The following is a 22,555-nucleotide window of genomic DNA, read 5'->3' as shown; positions in this document are numbered from 1 at the left end:
ATTCTGTTGCTCCATGCTCTTATCCATATAATAAAATAGTGTTACTTTTCTAGACAAGGGTTTCTTTGTTTATATGGAAAATATTTATCTTAAAATGTTCATGTTATACTATGTTGCCTAATGAATTATCATAGTTGTTAAGTTTGTTTTGATTGATTCTCTAGGAATGTTCTAGATATATTGCCAGCATATAAAGATAGCTTCATTTGTTTTTGTTCTTTTCCCGATACTCACAGCTCCACTGATATCTCTTTTCCAACTGGCTTACTACTTGTATTTCCAGAATAAAATTTGACAGTACATACAATGAGAGTATTTTTTGCCCTTCTCTGATTTTTGCAGAAATATTTTTATAGTTTTACAGTTAAGTAATATGTTGAGTTTAAGATAATTTTATTATGTTAAAACATTCATTGATTTGTATTTTCCTAAGTGCATTTGTCAGGAATGTATTGAAATGTGTCAAGGTCTTCAACAATTATGGAAACAGTAATACAACTTTTTCTCCTTCATCGTATCAACATAATGCTATCAGAATGAATATTCTAATTGTATTTGTCATGTTTCCTATCTCTAACACATGATATTCATTATCCACAGTATAAAAGAAAAATTTAAAACGTCTGATAGTCTCTGTCTTGGTTACTTTCCTCTGGTTGCTGGGACAAAATACCTGACACCCAAAATTAAGGAAGGAGAAGTTTATTTTGCTTACAGTTTGTGGAGGTTTCAGTCCAGACTTGGCAGATTACAAGGCAGAGTGGCACATGGCAGAGAGCTACAGCTCATGGTGGCAGAACACAGCAAAAGCCACAGCCATACACCAGGGAGGAATGAGGGAGGAATCTCCTCAAGCACCCTTTTCCTCTCCCTTATATATGCAAACTATGAACCCCAGGGCGGGTGCAGCTCTCACACCCCTAATCAAACTTTAAAAGCCTGCCCCATGGCTGCATGAGGCTTTGGGGGGACACACAGACACAAACCATAACAGTCTCAAAGCATTCAGTCCTTGGCAAACAGGCTCCAGAAAAGAAACAGCATGATTAAAGGGTATGGCAGAGCACAGATCCATAGTTCATGGTTCCCAGGAAACAGGGGAAGAATATTAGCAGGGTAGGAGGCAGTGACCAGACAAGGTATATGATGCCATGACTCACTCAGATACATGTTGGAGGAATGTGCTCCACCAATCTTCCAGGTGAATCTGAAAACCTATCAAACTGATACTCTAACCACAACACTAACTTTGATACAACTTATATTCTTCAAATAAATCCAATTTTCTCATGTATTATTTTATTATCATGGTACTGGACTCTATTTGCTAATCTTTTGTTTAGTATTTTTCACATATTCAGATGTAATATTAGCCTGAAATTTTCCTTTTTTGTGCCATATTTACTGAGTTTAGATAAATGCTATATTAATTTCACAAAAAAGTATTTGTAGGCTTTATTCATTTTCAGTGTTCTGAAATGTTTTATGTCACATAGGGATGATGTATTTGAATTTGTGACAGATTAATCTTTGAAACTAATCTAGTTCATAGCTTTTTGCTGTATTGGTGTTTCTTTACATTTTTTCTCTGTTTCTTCTCAAAGACATATTAGAATAATTCACCCATTATTCAGCCTATAAGAAGAATGAAATTCTACCTTTTGCAGTAATATGGATGGCACAGGAGGACATTATGCTAAGTAAAATAGGCAGGAAAATAAATACTAATATCATGTGTTCTCACTTACATGTCAAAGATAAAAGTTTATCTTAAAATGAGTAGAAAATAGAATGTAGGCATCAAATCTTAGGAAAAGTATGAGTAGGGAGAGATGAGAGGTGAGAGATAGGAAGAATAGACTAGTGTTTTATAGGTTAGCTGGATAACTAAAGTTGACAATTGATTGAATATTTTAAGCCAGAAGAGAGGAATTTGAATATTTCCAACACAAAGAAAAGATATTACTGACAATTTCTCTGATTTGATCATTCCACATTGTATATGGTTTTAAATAACATTTAATAGGTACATAATTATGCACCACATAATACATGTACTTACTTTTGTCCTTCAAAAATAAAAAGTATGTAAAACAATATTTTAACCTATATCCCTATATTATAATACAGATATTAACTTCATCAATTCTGGTATTTTTCCTTTTTCCAGTATGTCATGTAATTGGAATTATGTAATACATTGTTTTCCAGATGATTTCTTTCACTTAGTGAAGTGAATTTTAATATTTATTTTTGTCTTTTCATCTTGATAGTTAATTATTTTTATTACTGAATGCATTGTATAATGTACTACGTTGTACAGCTCTTTTATCCCTTCGCTTGATCAAGGACATTGCTTCCAGTTAATGAGACTCTGAATAAAGCAGTTGTAAATATTAATATATGGGGTTTTTTTAATGGTGCATAGGAGTCAAACACACTACCTCACTCATGTTAGATCAGTGCTAAACCTCTGAGCTACCTCCAGGACACACATGCAAGTTTTGGAGTTGTCAGTTTTTGTATTAGTTGAATAAACATCAAGCTGCACACTGGTGGGCCATAAAGTAAAAGTGGATAGCTTGAGAAGAATCCAACTTGTGGGGTGACTGTACTACTCCCCATTCCCACCAGCAGTGTATGAGAGCATCTGTTGCTTTGCATCTTTACTAGCACCTGGTTTCCCCAGATTTGAGTATTTTGGTCACTGTCACATGAGTACAGTGACACCTCATTTACTTTTTAATTTGTGTTTTTGCACTTTCTTAATCTCTCAGTTTTCAATGATTTGGAATGATTTTCTTTCTTTTTTTTTTTTTTTTTTTGTACTGGGAATTGAACTCAGGACCTTGCACTTGCTAGGTGGGTGCTTATGCCACTGAGCTATATCCCTGGCCCTAAATGACTTTCTTTAACATAGTGTAAGAGTGCTTCTTTGTGAGCTCAATTTATAATAATTTTGTAATTTTGGTGTCATTTTGGAAAAAAGCTTTTATGCAATAAACATGTGAGATTTTCTAGGTCTTTTTCCTGTATAAATTGTGTATTTTTCTCAATATATAGTGTATAAGTTTTTCCTATATATTTCTTTATATATTATGTTTTCTTTACCTACACTTTTATATTTTGAAAGGTTTTTCATAGTTATTTTACTGGTCACCCTGTGAAATATATATAAATGTATATGTTTTATATATACATGATATTAATATATCATATACATGATAAGAATATATACATATATCATATATGACATATATGTCTTTTATAAAACATATATCACATATGTAGCATATATGACATATATCTTATATATGATATAGATTTTATATGTTATATAGAGATATATTAAAAATGCCCTATTTCCTTGCTTCCTTATTGAAATTTTCCTATCTGATATTTCCTATCTGATATCCAGACAATTTTTGATGACTGACATGGTATATTATCTCCTATTTAGCTATCATACACTATTTTCTACCTTTCTTCCTCTTTTCCTTCAATTTAAACAGGGTTGCTTATTTTTCATATCATATAATGTGCATACCTTACACTTTCACTTTCTCCTTATCATTAGATTATCTGAGATAAAAAATTAAGTAGAATAAATTCTCAATACAGTCCTTTGCCAAAGTCTCCTCACTTACTTGTGTTGAGTCTTCAGTTTGTTGACAGAGATGAGCTCATAAAGTCAAAATTTTCTAGATTTTTACAGTAGTTGAAACTGGTTTTCTGACATAAACCTACATATTTGAATGGTTAGATACAAAATTTTTGATAAACTTTATTTCACCCATTTTTATGTTTGACTTTTAAAAAATTTCTTTCTTGGATACATATTCATTCTCTTTTTATTATAAAGACAATAGTACAGAAAATGAACAACAGCAAAATTCAAACAACACAAAGCAGAGACTTTACAAATGATAACAACAATTTGCAGTATAACATCCATGGGCAAATTCCTACAATCCTGCCTCATGACACTTGTATTGTCTCTAATGTTCTTTTAAATTATTATTTTCTTATTCCCTTTAATGATTTGATCAATATTCTATTCTTACATCTGGTAATCTGAGCAACTTCGTTGAGGATAACAATAGATAATATAACAACTACTGTTAATCTCTATCAGTTGGTTTGAAACCCTGCATTATTCCCTTTATTATTGCTCTTGTTTTAAGCAATGTCACTTTTCATTGTTTTATTTGAATCCATTCCCATTTTGGTTCTTAAAACTTATTCTTCAGGGAGTTAATATTTTATCCTTTTTTCTTTCCTAAAATTTTCAATATCTTTTTCCTCCTGATGTATTTCTGTTTTTTCACCTTGTATTTCTCATTCATGGAGTTTCTTTTTTAAACTATTTTCAAATTTTGTTTCCTAATATAAGACTGAATATAGTGTGTTCCTAAATTTTCTACTTTTTGCTGTCTATCTCTCCATAGCTTATCAGATAAATAATGATATTTTTAAACAACAAAATAATCTTAATCTTTTTGTAGTACTTTGCATGAGTGAACATTTGTTACATTGCTAAATTTGAGTGTAGAGTTGCCTGTTGGGAGGTTAGCGTGATCTATCCATTTTAGTCATACCTTGTTATTTCTTTACAAGTATTGCTTAACTGCTCTGGCTTGACTTGGGCTGGAGAATTAGTAGTTTGTCTCAGTATCTTTCTTATACCTCCTAAAGCCCTATATTTTCCATGACCTTTTTGATTTCTTTACTGCAGAGTTTGGGAAGAGCATACTCTTTTTTTTATAATGTTATTCTTCCCAGAATCATTGTCTCCCTGAAACTGACTGCTACTTTCTTCCTGCATCTCTGAAATATACCCTTGTAGTCTACTCTGATCTACCAAGTCATTTTCTCAAATGGTACTTCTTGTGGAGATTTTTCTTAAAGCAAATTGTCTTTTTTGAGGTAACTTTGTTCACTGTCTTAACGCTGTTTCCCTGACTTTTTTTCTGGGAATGTTTTTCTTACCTTGACATTGCTTTCTTTTTCACAAAGGTTAAGGAGAAAAACTGAAGGAATCTCTTCACTAGAAATTGATATTTCATTTGTCTGGTTCTTTTTCTATTTGAAGATTTTGGTGCCCACCATTTTATAGTTATATTGGAAGTATAGAATTTGTGTGCTTTTGATATTTCCTTTTTGTGGGTCTTTATAATTGTTAGAGAGTCTGTTGGGGAAAGAAGACTAGAAGGAATTGGCAAATGTTTGCTTTAGAAATTAAGAGAAGTGGGGTCTACAAAAGAATGGATGAGAATGGGCTGCAACACCAAATGATAAGAAAAATTCAAAGGGGTAAAAATCTGAGGCTTCCTCTCTATTTGAATATCTGTAAATTACTAATGAATTTGTGATTGTAACCTGACCACCATGGAGAAATGACCTTGCACTCTGGGAATAATCACTAGCTAAAGAAATGGAATGCAAATTACAAACAAAAGCAGTCTGAGGTTACACAATTACAGGGCTATAAGAAACTATCAACCAGAATAGATCATTTTGATTAGAATAGCAGCATGGCCTTTGAAAGGGCTGTAATCATTTTTGATCTTGGAAACATTTTGTTCTTAGGAATGAAAATCCATTAAAAAATAATTATTATAAATAGTCCTTTTAGTAAAAGAATAGACCTTTTTTAAGAAAAGAACAATTTGAGTGAACTTATAGACTTTAAATTATTCTGTGGTACAGCAATGAGGTCACTTGTTGTTAACCACACCTACAACAGAGGGTGAAAAAGCACCCAGAGAAGCTAGAGTCACACAAGCAGATGAAAATCATCTTCAGTGTGCAAGCAGCTCACCACCCGTGACACCCTGAGCTACTACGGCAGTTACTACAGAGGCCTGGGCTACGGCTATGGGGGCTTTGGTGGCCTGGGCTATGGCTATGGCTGTGGACGTGGCAGCTTCGCAGGCTGGGCTGGGGCAGTGGCTATGGAGGTTATGGATTTGGCTCTGGCTTTTGAAATTTCTGTTATGGCTGCTGCCACCCATCGTACTTTGGAGGATACGGATTCTCCAGATTCTACTAAAAGAGCTTGCTGATGCTGAGATTGCTTCTACCTCCATGTTCTTGCCCATGTGCTTCAGTCCGACGATTTTCTTTCTGGATGCAGACAGCTATCAATCATTTGTTGCCTTCATGCTCCAGAAGAAACCAGTCATCAATTCCTCCAGAGAAACCTGGAGTCCTTCCACTGAACTGGGGTATCATGTTTTATTAAATTACTAACATTTCTGTGAGCATGTCTGACCTACTTAAAATTGTGTTTAATAAAGTTTAACTGACCCAACAAACATGGTTCTCTCAAATCATTTCAGGGTCTATCAAAGGAACATAAAGGCTTTCACTCAGGATGTTGTCTTTTCTTAATTGGTATTTTGATTAAACAAAAAATTTAATCCAAATGAAATTAATTTATGCATGCCTTCATATGCCAGATTCTGTTCTAAGTGCTAAGGACATGGAAGAACAAATGGACAAAAATACCATTATTTTTATTTCTTTTTTTCATTGTTTTGTTTCCTCATACTATGATTCCATGCACTGTTCATGTATGACTGTATTTTATTTTTAAATTTTTTTAAATTTTTGTTTGTTTTTCTGTTTTTCTTCTGGTACCAGGAATCGAACTCATGACCTTGCACTTGCCAGGTAGGAGCTGTGCCACTGAGCTAAATTCCCAGCCCCTTTATTTTAAGTAATCACTAAATGCAAGCTCTAGTCCAATAAACGTGTTTGTATTCCTCCGAGTTTTCTTAGAAAATGACAGTAAATCTATGGAAAATAAATTTTAAATGAAATGTTGAGTTCATATAAAACAATACTTAGAAAAATTTGCAATATACAAAGAATATTACAAGAACTTCCAAGTAGCCAACATTGAATTTTCAAACTTATAATGTGTTTATGAGTAATTAGGTCAATTTTAAAATATTAAACATGTAAGAAAAGCTATTTCCTTGACAAGTGATATTAACTTACTGGCTTCCTATTTTCTCTTGTGTAATGTCAAAGTCTTGTTTTGAAAAGGTATTATTTCTCAAATGTAACCCTGAGGACTGCTGGAACTAAGAACATCTGAAGTACATGTTTGAATTTAGTTTCCTGGGGTATATACCCCTAGATAAATTTTTAACAGTCCTTGAAACGTTCTATTATTCCAACTCTGTTTTGGAAAAATCCCTGTTACATTGGTCTTTTCCCTGTAGTATAGTGACTTTATGATCTTCTGGAAACTAACAGGTCTTCTGCCTGCTACTTATGTTTTCATTCTTATTAGTTTTAAATTTTATTTTATTTGAAAAATAATCATGGCATATATCTGTAGGAGGGTACTGTAATTGATACGTCTTCAGGACACTCCTCATTAATGGCTTAAAAGGTCAAGTTTGCTTGAGGGCTTGCTTACAGATGGCTTACACAGATTGAATTGTGTAATACTGTCACCTCTACTATTTGAGGTGCAAGGCATATCCACTACATCTATTAAACAAATGAAGCATATTTTAAAGTCAGGTGTTATGGTTTGAATCTAAAAGTGACTTTTTTTTATCCATCAGTAACAAAATTGTGGTTTTGTGCTATCTCTTCTTCTAGTAGGAATGATTACCATCCATTAGATTATTCAGATCCTTCTTGATGCATTTATAAAATGAATCTTAGCACTGATGTCCCATGGGTAGACAACTAGCAGAGGAGAGCTACCTGTATTTAGTGACACTGAATCTTTTCATTGGTGTAGATATTTTTGACTTAGCTATATCCAGTATGTTCAAGATAAGTAGCAGGCAGTTACATTTTGCTAAGAAATCAAAACAAAAGTCTTATGTTGGGAGAATTTTTCATCATTTTTTCTCTCCTGAAATTTTTGAAAACCCAGGATCATGTATGAACAAGAGAAATTATGCTGAATTCTGATATAACCTTAGCCAGTCTGATAAATTACATGTAGAAATTCAGTGCTAAATTCATTGTCAGTTCATTGGGAAGATACAATTAGATTAAGCCTATTGTGAGAAAATCCCATGATTTATTAAAAAGAGGATAGAAACACAAGGATTACCAATTTTTAAGGCAATTTTCTCACTTTCAGTAAGACAAAACTTACAATTCATACTCCTCTTAGAGAAAAATAAAAATGTGACATTAAAAAGTACAGCCAGGTTTTTTTCTTCTTGTTTTAGTCTTACTGGAAAATCAACTATATCCCATCATTTTAAAATCCAATCAATAAACCATGAATCTATTATTTTTAATAACAATGAGATACTATTCTGTCTGCCTGGATAATTTTATAAGTGGCAGTCATCTTATTTGGGTCTTTGAAGACACCATAATCATAGTCAATATAGATACAGTTTATTGGAAACTTAGCAAGTGATCCTAAATAAAACCCAAAGAAGTTAATGATCTTGCCTTTTATGCTGCTGAAGCTATGGAATGAAAATTATGCAAGAGCATTTTATTTTGTTGCTATTCTCTTTTCTGTGCTTGGACAGATGATGGTACCCACACTTTGAGAACACACTTTCATCACTGAACTGACTCACCAAGTCCTGACCCTGTAAGTCAGTACTACAACCACTATGGGTCTTGGGTACGGCTCAGTGTGAGCCTGTACTTGAGGAGGCTTTGGGAGCCCGGGGCATGACATGCTCAACATGGGCTCTGGTTCTGAGGCTTCCGGTATGGCTGCAGCTTCTCATCCTGCTATGGAGGCTGTGGACGCTCTGCATTGTGTTGAAAAGGAAAACAAAATTGGTGCTTGAGGACTGTATGATACCGATGCCAGCCTACTGTTATTTTCTTCAAGATCTAAGCAGCATTATCCCATTGAAGCAATGAGGGATTTCACAGGTCAGGTCACCTATGGCAATCCTTTAGCCAATTTTCAATCAACTTATTCCCTCCCAGGGGCAAATTTCATTTCTTCTAGGTTATTTTATACTAACATACAATAATATTCATAAAGATTGGTTATTGTGTTTTAGAAAATACTCTTTTAGAAATGATCTTTAAGAGATTTTGTGATCTATAATCATTCAAAGTATATTTACTTTGAAATTTGTTAACTTTATATTTTAAATTATTGAAGTAGGTGTGGTGGCATATTCCAGTAATACCAACATTCTCAGGGGCCAAAGAAAACATAATATGAAGACCCTGAATTCAATTGCTAGTACCAAAGAAAATCCTCCTTTCTTAAAAATATTTACAACCCCAGTACCTTTTAGCAAAAGTGATTTATGTAGAAAAATATTTTATCACAGTTACTACTAACATTTCCTGGCAAAGTCAATTAGAAAATATATAATAACTCAATTTTCTGTGGCTAGCAAAACAAAATAAACTATTCACCATGGCGGCTGCCTTAGTCACTTTATGTTAATGGGACACAATATCCAAAGCTCAGAATTTATTATTTTTTTTGTTTTTTTGTTTTTCTTCTGGTACCAGGAATTGAACTCACGTCCTTGTGCTTTCCAAGCAAGCGCTGTGCCACCGAGCTAAATCCCCAGCCCCAAAGCTCAGAATTTAAAGGAGAGGTTTAGTTTGTTTTATGGTTTTTAAAGGATTAAGTTCATTGCTAGCTCCAAGGCAGGGAGCGTATGTTGGAGGGGCCTGGTGGAGGAAAACAGCTCACATCATGGTAGTCAGGAATCATATAGAGAAGGGAGGAGCTAGAGAGAGGGATACAGCCTATGTGGACATTCCTCCATTACACTGGCTTTTGCAAACAGTCTTCACCTCTGAATGGCACAATCAGTTTAGACTTGTTATCCCATAGACAAAATCTACTAGAACATATAAAGGATTGAAAAAAAAATCAGATCCCCCAAATTGAAAGACCCAATCCAAAAATGGGCATCTTTCATGAAAATGCATTTTTCAAATGAAGAAATACAAATGGCAAATAAATACATTCTATCTCACTCCAGAAAGAATGGCTTTCATCAAGAAATCAACCAATAACAAATACTAGAGGGGCTGTGGGGAAAAAGCTATCCTTTTCCAGCATTGGTGGCAGTAGAGACTGGTGCAGCCATTGTGGAAATCAGTCTGGAGATTCCTCAAAAAACTAAGATTAGAGGTCCCATTCGACCCAGCTATTCCCCTTCTGAGAATCTTCCCAGAAGAATTAGAAACATCATATCACAGCAATATATTTGCACTCATGCTTATAGTGGCACAATTTGTAATAGCTAGATCTTGAAACAACCCAATGGCCATCAACCAAGGAATGGATATAAAACATTGTAATATTTTTACACAATGTAGTGCAATTCAGCTATAAAGAAAGATAAACTTAAAGCTTTTATAAGTAAATGGATGAAAATTGAGACGACACTTGTACGTGAAATAAAACAGGCTCACATGTGTAAACATCATATTGCCTCCCCGGTATGAGAAACTGAAAAAGTAAATATGATCTAAAATGCACAAAGATATTGTGAAATGGAAAAAAAATCTTCAAAAGGAAAAAGGAACTAGGATGGGGCAAAAGAGGAAAGGATGGAAGAGAAAAGAGAAAAAAATGCGAGTAAGTTATACTATTAGTATATCTTAGTTCAGTGAAAAGGAAGATTTTTGCTAATATTGATTGGAGAAATTTTTATGCCCATATCATGTACTCTGTATAACTACTTTAAAAATAACAATATACAACGTATGAACTATTGTTATCCTAATATTTTGCTATGAAATTTTGTTTTATCCTTTTTCCATAAAATAAAACATAGATGAATCCATTGATGATCATAATGCCCCCGATCCTATTACCTTATAAATTCCCACCTCTGAACACATGAGATTCCCAGGGGACATTCTAGATCTAACCCATAGCAGAGGTGGAACACTGATTTGAAAGAGACTGTCCTGCTGTTTCTGTTCATTTGAAAAATAGATGTCTGGTTTTTCTCTTCGTAAGCCGTAATGAAAGGTGCAGAAGATAAAAGTTATCAATTGTTCTTTTTCCTGTGAAGATTTATACACAGTTAGTTGAAGGGTGATGGAACAACAACAATGAAAAAACCAAAACCCAAAGGGATGCATTATGCCTGAGTTTTGAGGTTAAACAACCCTGAACTTAGAATGAACGACCTGGAATTGTGCCCAGTGTATGACATGAGGTCAGTAAATATCTGCTGGATAAACAGAACTAATCAGTGACAAAAGGGAAAATAATTAAAGTTTCTGACTACTTTGTGTCAGATATTTTGACATGCATATAGATGTATTAATTTATATACTCATTTAATATATACTTAATTATTTCTCATAATACTTCCCCCAAAAGAAATTAAAATACAGAGAAATGTTTTAAGTCCTCATACAACTGTAAGAAATAAAACGGTGGGAAAAACACAGAATTTGGAGCCAGAGATGGTGATTTGATTCCCTCTTTAATTTATGTTGTATAAAATAAGTATCAACTTCACTGATAGATTTTTTTTAAGTCATGTAAACGTGGTGATAAAATTTATTTTATCACAGTTTCAATAACTGTTTTAAAACAATTCTACCCTCCTTTAGATACACTCACTTAAACACAAAATATATAGATCATGGTGGAGAACACACAGTAGGTGATTGTATTATCTTCCTAGAGCCAAGTAATGTACCAAATAACTGAGTGCCTTATAAGAAGAGAAATTTCTTATCTCATAGTTCCAGAGGCTAGAAGTCCAAGATAAAAGTATCTTCAGGTGCCACTGTCACTCTGGTATGTCTGAAGAAATCCTCCCTTGTGTTTTACTAACTTTGGGTGGCTTACAGACAATCTCAGGCCCTTCTTGGTGGGCAGCTGGGCTACCTCCCAGTCTCCAGGGTCATCACTGTAAACTGCTTCCCTGGGGTGCTTCTTTATCCTCTTCCCTCTGTGTGCCCTTTTCCTCCATACCTGACTTCTCTTTTTTATAAGGGCAGAAATCACAAACAATAGTTACATTAAGACCTTCATTAAAAACTTCCTCCAACTTCATAAAATCTGTGCAGGCTGTTTCTAAATAAGGTCAAATTCACAGAACTGCGGTATTAAGACTCGATATCTTTTTTCTTTGGAATAAAATACAAGTCAATGCATAATAGTGGTCTGTAGTCTGTGTTTAACACTATTTTCTTTAAATAATATGAATAATAACAGACTAGAAACAGGATTTAGCATAAGGTCGTGTTTTGGGTTCTATAGACTCTCTACAATTGTAAGTATTCCCACAAGGGAAGGATTTGGAAAGAAAAAACAGTGACTGGTTTAGAATGGATTGTGTTTAAACTGACATTTTGAGGCTCATTTATACTTGTCTATTAGAGAGCTTGTGGTTTTAATTTTTATCTACTGATAAATGTGTACAACCAAACAACCTCATCAAAAGAGAAGCATTACCCCAAGGCATCTCATAATTGAATATAGAGAACTGATTTATGATTTTTTACTGTCTGCTGAAATTGACTATTCAAATCAAGATATTTGTCTGAATGTTTATTTCCATAGAGATTTAAATTCTTTTAAGTATGTGTGCTTCCTTCCACATTTCTTTCTACCTCTTGCTCAAATTTATTCATCTTAAAAGCCTGCTTCAAGCTTTCTTCAAATGCTTATTCATAGAAATAACAAAATAAATATTTAGATCCTTTAATATACTTTCCTTATTTCTAGAAGAAATTTTCAACTTGTCTTTTGATTTTTCCACAGGAAACAATTGGTAAAGCCACAATTGGAGATTTTGAGTATGATTTGTTTTTTGCAATTTTATGCTTGAACTTACAAGGTTTGTAAAATTAAAATACTAGAAAAGAAGATGATTATAATGTTTCATTCAAATTGTATTATTTTATAATGCTTCACATCAATTCAGGCAATTAAACATCTTTTCAGGGATTGGGTTGATGTACAGGAAATAGTAAACTACCTAGCAAAACATCTCTGTCTTTTTATGCCTATGTTATGGTTGATACATTGTGTCAATTTGGGGAGTCTAGAGGTTTGGCTAAGTGACTCAGCAGGAAGCCAGGGTGCTTACTTTGTATACATCCTGAGCCTGTGGAAGAGGAGGGCATGGATGTTATGTGAGAGCTACACACCCCTTAGGTGGGGGTAGCCTGTTTACAATGTAAGGCAGGGGAAGAAGCTGCTTGCTGCCATTCCTCCCTTTTGCTCTGGCTGTTTGCTGTTCGGCTGCCATTCCCCGTTTGCTGTTGTTGCTTTGCTGTCTTCTGCCTCTTAGCCAGCCAAGTATGGACTGAAACCTCCACAAACTGTAAGCTAAATAAACTTTTCCTTCCTTCATTTTGGGCGTTGGGTATTTTGTCTCAGCAACGAGAGAAAAGTAACCAAGACAGCCTATATGAGTTTATTTGTTTTAAAAATTTCTTACTGAATATGCTTGCAAAATTGATGAACCACTACAGAACCATCCTGCCCTATCTTTTAAATAAAAACAAAAAAGAAGCAAACAAACAAATCCTCCAATTTTCCACTACAAGAGCATTAATATTTCTGATAATTAACATTTCCAACAATTTCATCAGTTTAACAATAAAGTCACTAACCTTACAGGTTTACTACTTTGCATATTAAGTTCTTAGGCTTTTCTATGTGCTCATAGAAAAATAAGTGTACAATTTGAGAAAAATATTCTCAACACTTTTGTGTTCTTTTGAGAAAGCCAGAGTGCAGAGCTCTAAAGAAGTTTTTAAAAGTATTCTCACAATTAAGGAGACTTGATTATATTTGATGAATACTATTGGCATTCATGGATGCTCAGGTTTGTGAAGCGATCTTTTAGCAATTTTCGGGATTTTTATTCAAACCTTGCTGTTTGGCATGCATCATTCTACATATTGATTTGCTCTACATTTGAAATCAGTTAAGATACTTTAGGCTATATGCTTTGGAAATGGGAAAGTAACCATGAAGGAAAGTAACAGATTAAATTATTGCCCCCATTTTTGTAAAAAGGGAACACACTTTTGTGGTTATATCATTCTTGTAAGTTCCATCACATGTATGAATAATAAAAGGAAAATCACGTGGAAACTATATGGGATTTAAAAATACTTTAGCAAGACAATATAATTAATGGTTAGCAAATTGTCACTTCTTGATATTGAAAAATCTATTTACAAAATTGTAAATGGCCAAAGGAGTATTTGAAAGATACTGCCATCATTGATCATAACTAAACATTGGTTTTCAAGAGTTTAAATAGCAAGAAACTAATAGTCTGCTTCTGAAAGCAAGTTCAGACTATGTCAAAGATAAAAAGAGCTTTTAATGATTTGTTTACACAATTTTTATTTGGAAGGAGACCTTGACACACCTTCAAGAAATCATAAGTTGATACAGCAGGCATACTCTATGCTACTACAATGCATACCATGCAGTATAACAAACTAAATCCTTATCTTGTCATCAACACGTATGTGCTGGTGCGCTTTACATTATGGAGACAATATACCTAACATATACTACTTAAAGGAACAATGGTTTATTTTGTCTCAGAGTTTCAAGGGTTTGATCACACAGTCATCTGGCTACTTTGTCTTAGCTCTATCCAGAGGCAGAACATGATGGAAGGCATGGTGAACCAAAGTCGCTCACATCATAACAGCAGAGAAACAGACAGAGATAGTGAAAGAGCCAGAGGAAAGTTATTCCCTTCATACTCACACCCTCAGTGCTGCATTTACACCAATGAACTCCCACCTACTAAGTCTGTATCCCCTTCCACGGGGCTGTCAAATTATGACTTCATCAATGGGTTATTCCATTGATGCAATTAGAACCTCTTGATACAGTCATCTCTGTAAACAAGCACAGACACACCCAGAACTGTGATTCTCTAAATTAAGCATTTTTCAATCCAATCAAACAGAAAATCAAGATCAACCATCACATCCTACAAAGGTAATTACTAAGGAATCTATACTGTTGCTGTGAATTTGTATGTGATGGCTACAGAGGTCTATAATCTAGTTCTCATGGCGGTTGTAATCTGTCATTTATTTGGTAGTTTGTTTTATTGTATCTATTAAATTATGGTTTTTAGTATCATAACTGGATACCTAAGTGGACTTGACAGAGTAGTCCCAAAATTAGAGATCTCCCTTAGCAAACGAATCTTGTCAATCTAATTATTTAGAAGCTACATACTTAAGACAAATTATTTCCTACTTGTACTGAATTACGTGTTCACACACAATGTGTAATCATGAATGGGAAAACATAAGTGAACACTGAAATACAAAGGTTTGGCTTCAAAATGATGTAGTTTTGAGTTTTGGTTCAACTACTCTCTAACTATGACTTTTGACAAATTAGCTTTATCCATTTGATGTTCTTCAAATTGTTTTTAAGCTCTTTCTCTTTAAGTTTTGAAAGTTATATGGAGTTGGCTTGTATTCATGAGGTTAGCATGTTCAAATATTTTACATATAAATGAGTAAACAATAAATGATCATGATGAATTTTATTTTCTTAACAGAAAAGACTTAATAGATACTCCTCTGAGTGGCTGTGGATATAATTTCTGCTTCCAGTGCTGCAAGTAGAATTTATAGATTAAAAATTTCTAATGGATAAAAAATGATTAAGCAAATTGGGTACATCCTCAAAATGGAGTAGTATCAGTATTGAAGTATTAAAAATCATGTCATTGGGCAATGACATAAATGAACATGGACAAAAGCATGTTAAATGAAATAGTAAAAACAGAAGGCAAATGCCTCACAACCTCATTTGTATGTGCAGGGTTAAAAAATTGAGCTCAAAGGAACAGAAAAGAATAGTGGCCATCAGGTGCTGGAGTGGCTGGTGAGAGGGTGCAGAATTGTTTGCCAGAAAATTCAAAATGTTAAGATAGAATAAGTTTGGGGCTGGGGATTTAGCTCAGGGACACAGTGCCTACCTGGCAAGCACAAGGTCATGAGTTCAATTCCCAGTAGCTGAAAAAAACCAAAACGAAAAAAAAAAAAAAAAAAAAAAAAAAAAAAAAAAAACCAAAAAAACCAGATAAGTTCAAGAAATCTAGTTTATAACATAGTAACTACATTTAATAACAATGTATTTTACTGAAAATTGTGGAGTAATTGTGAACTTTCTCACAGTATTACTAGATTGATTTACCCATTCAACAATGCATTCATGTCTGAAAACGACATATGTATAATAAATGCATACAATTTTTGTGTTGATTAAACAATGAATTCATTAAAACATATTAACAAAAATGTCTTCCTGGAGGACTAATACAGAAGGAGTATGCCATTTTATATGAATGTCAGCTCTTTCATAGTTGAGGTCTTAGAAATCAATTAAATGAGTCAACCAACCACAGAAAAATACATTTATTTTGAGAGAATGGGCAGGAATTTTTGCAAATTTATCTTTTACAAACACATGAGTGTTTTGAGCATCCCCTTACTGAGCAAAAGTAGTGTTTTGTTTCACCTATCTGAGTAAGCAGAACTCTAATAAGGTCACCTATCAGGCACTCTTAGGTTTTTCTTCAGTACATGTGTGATAGAGGAGGGTCTTACTCCCTTCCATGGAATTTAATAGGTGAGCAGGAGTGACTATCTGCTCCAATAATATCAGTAAAGAAAGACACTTTTGGCACCAGGCAGTAACCTTGATATTTGTCAGACCAAAAATATACATGTAATTAACTAAAGTTCTTTAAAAGCTCTTTGGTAAATACCATTATGACCTTACTTTTACTGTAGCCAAGAGTATTACTTGGCATGCAAAATTTAACTCTAATGACATATCACCAATGGTTTTATAAATGCATGCTGATTTATATACTTCTGAAAAAGTTTTCCTCTTGGGGTGCTAAATAGTGATCTAGCTAGCAATTTCATTTGTGTGTGTAATAAAAATTCTGGTACCATTTTTGGAATTACTTTCAGAGTGTAAGCTATATTTTTCCAGTGAGGCTAAATTTTTGTTTAAAGATATTTAAAAGTACTTTAGTTACACTAATGTCCATAGTGACTTTATTTTGCAAAGCCAGATATTGAAAGCAAATATCCTTTAGCTGCAAAATTGGATAAACAAACTGTGCTGCACACACACAGTGCAATTCTACTCAGCAATAAAAAGGGAACTATGATATACGTAAGAGAGTACAGGAATTTTAGACATTATTCAGACTAAACAAAGCTAGACTCAAGAGATTATATGCTGTACAATTCCAGTTATTGGACATAAATCAGAAGTCAAAGCTACAGTGATAATAAAGATTTCTGGTTGACAAAGTCTGTGGGAAGGTAGAAGGTGTCAATGGGGAACAAAATGAATTTAGAGGAAGAGGGAACTGTTCTGTATCTTTTTGGGGGTGGCAGTCCCACAAGCCTCTTCATGTACAAAAACTCATGAGTTTATTGTGCTGAAGAAAAAAGTTCACTGCATTATTTGATAAATTGATGAGCATAAATTTTCATTCAATTAATACATATATGAAGTTTTGTGTTTTTGTTCAGATATATCAAAGGTCAAAAGCTGGATAAAAATAACATCAATGATTTTTAAAAATGATTCAGAGAAGCAAAATGAGAAGTCAAATGAGTTGTGAAATCTGGAGGGAAGTGGCTGTAGTGACAAGCCAACCCCGAGCTTAGCCCCCCTAAGGCAGATGCTCCAAGATGCTATGTAAGTCAGAAGAAAGCTTAAAGTAGGCAGGTCTGTGCTCTAAACACGCTGGAGGAAATCTTTGCAAGTGGGGTAGAAAATAGAAGCCTGGAATCCTGTACAAATAAATGCTTCTTCTCAGGGGCTGGGGATTTAGCTCAGTGGCAAAGCGCCTGCCTAGCAAGCACAAGGTCATGAGTTCAGTTCCTGGTACCAGAGAAAAAAACAAAAACAAAATAATAATAAATAAATAAATACTTCTTCTCGTCTAGGTGCAACACAAGGCCTTAACTTGCAGGGGGGAAAGGATTCAAAACTATAGTTCAAAGAGCCTATGTCTACCTCCCCATTTCTTATCTTCTATATTTTATTTTGTTCTTGAAATTGGGTGTGCATTAAGTTTCTCATGTAGATGAAACCAAGCCATATTTAACCATCTGTGTCTAATTTATTTCACTTTGCATTATGTTGTCAGGGTCCAATCATGTTCTATAAGTGATTCAAATTTATCCTTCTTTGTGACTATGTAATACTGATTGCATGTATATATATATATATATATATATATATATATATATATGCCACATTTTCTTTACCTGTTACTTTACTAATCCATTTCTTCACTGATGCAAAGAAAACAGAGATGGAAAGAAAAGTAGATTTCAGAACAAGGAAGATTATCAGGGATAAAGTGATATAGTAGATAATGATGAATAGGGCCATTTGTCTCTCTTATCCCAAATATGCAAGCATCTCCCTCTTTCTCCTTAGAAATATGTGTACCCAGTAACACATTTCCAAAATGCATGAGGAAAAAATTGACCAATTAAAACTAGATATATGGAAATACACAATTATAATTAGATAGCTTACTTCAGTTTCAGTGATTGATAGGTCACATGGAGAATCAGAAAGTACCTAGATGAGCAACTTGATCTAATATTTATCAAGTACTGAACATATTTTTCTTATGTATGCTTATTCTCTTAACCAAGAAAACTATATTATAGCATATTAAAAATACTAAATTTGAAAGAATATAATCATACCAAATATATTCTGATATCATAACAATCAATTACCTATCAATAGAGAGAGATAACTGGAAAATTAATAATTTATAGTTAAACTACTAAGTAAGCTAAGGATCAATGTACTCTCAAATTTAATTAAGCATGTTTAACAGAAGTTAAAATGAAAATACAGCAAAACTTGAGTTTTGCTCAAGGAACCTATCCAATTACGCTTGCTTTTGCCTCTTTTTGAGAGCTTCTTGTAGGTGTGAAGTTCCATTGTTGTTAAACAGATTGATTGCTTACACTGATACAGATTAATTTGGGTGGCATTTTTCTCCAAAATTTTTGCACTGCTTCCTACATTTTACCTATCTCCTTAGTCTCATTTGAAGTGAGGATTTCCTTTCCTACCGTTTACTCCTCCTCCTTTGCAGAGGAGATCTCCATCACCTCTTGCTGCTTACAATCTAATTGTCTGCTTTCTACTCTTAGGTAGCTCTCCTTTCTCTAGTTTTTTTTAGGAATCTCCACGCTGATTTCCACAGTGGTTGCACCACTCTACACTCCTACCAACATTGGAGAAAGGTTCTTTCTTCTCCACCGTCCCTGAAGCAGTTTTTACTGGATAATTTCTTCATATTAGCCATTCTTTCTGGGGTGAGATGTTTATAACAGCACAGTTTGTTGTAGCTAAATCTTGGAAACAACCCAAATGCCCATTAACTGAGGAATGGATAAAAAAAGATGTGTTTTTTTAATACTATATCGTACTACTTGGCCATAAAGAAAGATAAACTCAAGGCATTTCTAGGTAAATAGAAGGACCTTGAGACCATACTTTTAAATGAAATAAATTGGACACACATTCATAAATATTGCATTGTTTTTCTAGGGTGATATATTAAAAAAGTAAATAAGGACCAAGTATATAAAAGTTATTGTGAAATAGGAAGAAAGAGTTCAAAAGGAAGTGTAGCTCTTGAGGGAGAGGGAGAAAGAAGGAAGGGAGAAGAAAAAAATCATAAAAGAGGGTAAAATGGAAACAAAGCTTTGTAAATAAGGAGGGAAAGAAGGGTTGTAAGGAGGGGAGGAGATTGGGGTGAAAAAGGATTCAGGATATATCACACACAGGTATGAATTCCCTGTGATGAATGTGATCATTATGTATACATAAACTGTATCAATAAACTTAATAAGAAAATAAAACATTAATTCAGTGGTGGAATATGATTTTTTCCTTAAGATCGAGAACAAGGGAAAGATGCTCCTTCTCAGTCATCATAATCAATATCATACAGGAAGACAGACAATAATGAAAAGCCAAATAAACCCATGAAAAGTCACAGATTTAAATGGAAGTAATAAAGCTGTCCTTATTCTCATAGTACATGATTGTGTCCTTGGAAGATCCTATGATATCTACAAAATCTGATTGATTCTAGAGGTCTCTAATACCCAAAACCAACAACTGAATTTAGCAAGATCTCTGACTGTAGAGTCTACAAAGAAAGCCTCTGAAAGAATCAAAATGTAAATGATGTTACAAATAGATTAGAAAGATATTCTTTAAAGTAAATTTTTACCAACTGTATATTACGTCCAATTAAAAAGAAACTAAGACATACAATTAGCACATTTAAAACAACTTTAATTTATAATGTAGTTAAAGGTAGTTTAAACAAGGAACAGCAAAAAATTTTAGGTAGTTGTCTTGTGAAAATGTATTCAAGGTCTATCCTAGCTGAACTTTGAAGGTAGACTAAGGCCAACTCACCTTAGGGAGCAGAGCTACTTTTCTTTCACTGTTAGCAGAGGAAAGTTCCCAGTGAGAAATGTCTTACATCAGCACTGTACAACACCAACAAACATTCAAAGAACAATGTCTATGTCTACACGTGACAGACAACCTCAGAGTACCAAAGCAGTCTGTCCAGTGCTCCCAGTCCTCAAAGAAAACAAACTAATTTAATTCACTCAAATTAAATAAAACTTACTTAAATTAAACTGAATCATATTCCCACAAGCTTCCACGTCAATTGCTACTCTTGACCTCAAGCTAGATGATTTTGAAAGGCTGAGATGCAGCTGTGGCACTGGCTTAAATTGCCTCTGGAATATTTAGCTAGGGCTGTTATTGTCTTTCCATCAGCAATACTGGTTTTCTGAGTGGTACTGAAAAACACACGTGAATTGCTATTACTCTATTTTTTTTCAGGTACCAGGAATTGAACTCACGACCTTGGGCTTGCCAGGCAGGTGCTGTACCACTAAGCTAAATCCCCAGTCCTTTTTTTTTTTTTTTTTGTTTTTTTTTTTTGTTTGTTTAATCGCTATTACTCTAAATGATGAATTTAATCTTTTCTTTTCCTTTTTGTCTTCAAACTCAGACATACTGTTAACCTCATTAAGCAAAAAATAAAAAAACCTACTGAAGTCACACATCATTACACAAAGCACTTTGAATAAATCAAGTCGAAAAGAGACACTTGCTTCGTAGCAGAATGTCTAAAAGGAACTAGAGCTCCTTTCAGAATGGCTGTATTTTGGAATTCTTGGTACTTTTTACATTTAACTGTGACAAATCCTTGCCTATTTTCTAATAAAGTGTTTTCATTTGGATAACATATTTGGTTTCATTCTTTAACTGTATTAAACATTTTTGGGTGTGAGTTTTTATAAAATCTAAGTAACAATTTTCTGATATATACAAAGATACAGAAATAAATACCTTTGTTCTTATTATATTGTTTTTTAAAATTATATCCACAAGGATTTTTGAAATTAATAGTATGTTGTATGAATGTGCTTAGAACAAGGCTGGTGTAAGATTTGACAGTCAAGAAAACAGAGATATTCCTAATGTCTTCTGAAATTTTCCCTTCCCTTTCTTCAAATATAAAGTTAGTTATATCATTTTCTTGACCATGATATAGCTTTCAGCAATTAGTAACCTATGCTACCTAGAAGGGAGATTTTAGTTTACATTACATTCTCTCCTTGACTTGCCTGAATTTCTCAGCAGACAACACTTGCTTTGTGTTCTGCAGGGTGGAGTAGCATGTGCCTTCCTAAGTGCTGAAAGCAGTTTCACTTGTTTACTAAACCCTGCCTAGAGTCCTGTTTCTTCCAAAGCTCAGTATGTACAGAGGTTGAGATTTCTCAGTAATATTCAAGCTTGGTTTTTCTTTCTCTTTCATTCAGATTTAGATAATGAGTTAATCATTTTATTTTACCCCTCATTATGTACTGATACATTTCTCACGTTTCCTACTTCTTGTCTTCTACCTTGAACTGTTTTTGTTTTGTAATTTCCCCATTTTAGAGCCTTACATTGCTATCCTTACTTCCTAAAAATTATTTTACAAATATTTTACAGCATCAGATTCATCATTCTTACTGCCAACTTCACCAGATTAATATCCAGTATTTAGTAACCTAATCATACCCTATTATGTACTTAGATTTCTTGTCTTTCTGTACTAGTGGCCTTTTGATACCCTCAGCCATTGCTTAGATACAACTATTTCTGTATTCCATGAGTCCGCAAAATAGTAGATTCGGTTGGAAAAGTGCAATCTTGTTGAATCTTCTTATGTTATTTTTTATTTTAAATCTTATTTAAGCATCAAATCCTACCCTGAAGTGCTTCCTCATTTCCCTATTAAGTTAACTTTCCCATGCTCACAAAATAATACTTTATCATTTATCTTTTTGTCTTTTGCAGTGAAAATCAATTTGTCAGCAGAGATATATGACTTTGTGAAGACTCTGGCCATGAATATGCTTCTAGGTTCATTTCAATTGTTATTGAAAATTGGCCCCATGTGACAACATGGCTGATGTTCCCAACTCTTCACTGGTTTTCAAGGAGGCGCCATTTTCAGCA

The 22,555-nt window shown here is 33.9% G+C and overlaps 2 long non-coding RNA genes across 2 annotated transcripts in view; one reads left to right on the top strand and one right to left on the bottom strand.

Annotated features, from left to right (window-relative positions):
• LOC102004241 overlaps positions 1-14,737 on the bottom strand; it is a 32,221-nt gene extending 17,484 nt beyond the window's left edge. Inside the window, exon 1 of the long non-coding RNA XR_259593.1 lies at positions 14,693-14,737. This is a non-coding gene — a long non-coding RNA (uncharacterized LOC102004241). The remainder of the gene's footprint in view (positions 1-14,692) is intronic.
• Positions 14,738-14,839: 102 nt separating this feature from the next.
• Positions 14,840-21,291, top strand: LOC106147001. The gene is made up of 3 exons (XR_001231696.1): positions 14,840-14,929; positions 20,885-20,925; positions 21,057-21,291. It is a non-coding gene; the product is annotated as an uncharacterized LOC106147001 (long non-coding RNA).
• Positions 21,292-22,555: the final 1,264 nt, after the last annotated feature.

This window comes from Chinchilla lanigera, unplaced genomic scaffold, assembly GCF_000276665.1.
Source record: "Chinchilla lanigera isolate Chin_1 unplaced genomic scaffold, ChiLan1.0 scaffold00006, whole genome shotgun sequence".
Taxonomy (NCBI): Eukaryota; Metazoa; Chordata; class Mammalia; order Rodentia; family Chinchillidae; genus Chinchilla; species Chinchilla lanigera.
The sequence above is the reverse complement of the archived record's forward strand: the minus strand, read 5'-3'. Positions and strand labels throughout refer to the sequence as shown.